Here is a 556-nt window from a genome sequence, read left to right as displayed (position 1 = left end):
TTAGTCAGCACTCAGCCACCTTCACATGCATGTATGTTATTACATGTGAAAGTCACAATAATGCTGATTGAAAATTCTAGAATGATGCATACTGGTGGAAACTGTGGGTAGAGCTATTGATGGAAAAGTATTGGTAATGGAATGCGTTCTGGGCTGGGTTGAAAGGTGTGAGTAGACATTTTCTAACATCACTTTTCATTTCAGTGGTGAGTTGGGAGCTGTGCGCTGTGATCTGGTCCTTACGGTTGGAAATCCCCAGTCGCTGCCCAGTGACCTCCACGAGGAGTTTCTAGGAGCTTCCGTCCGTCCCAGGAACAGAAGCTCCAGCCGCAGGCAGAGCCCCCAGGACACAGCGGTGTCAGCGCCAGGCCTGTCTCTGGGCGGCACAGCCACAGTCGCTGGCCCTGGCGTCCAGCATCCGCAGGACAGAACGTGTTCCCTCAGCTCCCAGCGGCAGCGGCCAAGGCCCACTGGCCCCAGGCGTTTCTGTCAGTGATTCGGCGTCTGAGTCGTGAAAAACCGCAAAGACAAGAGGGGACCATGTCCCTGAGTCCCA

Source organism: Myotis davidii, unplaced genomic scaffold (assembly GCF_000327345.1).
Source record: "Myotis davidii unplaced genomic scaffold, ASM32734v1 scaffold12182, whole genome shotgun sequence".
Classification (NCBI taxonomy): Eukaryota; Metazoa; Chordata; class Mammalia; order Chiroptera; family Vespertilionidae; genus Myotis; species Myotis davidii.
Note: the sequence above shows the minus strand (reverse complement) of the source record.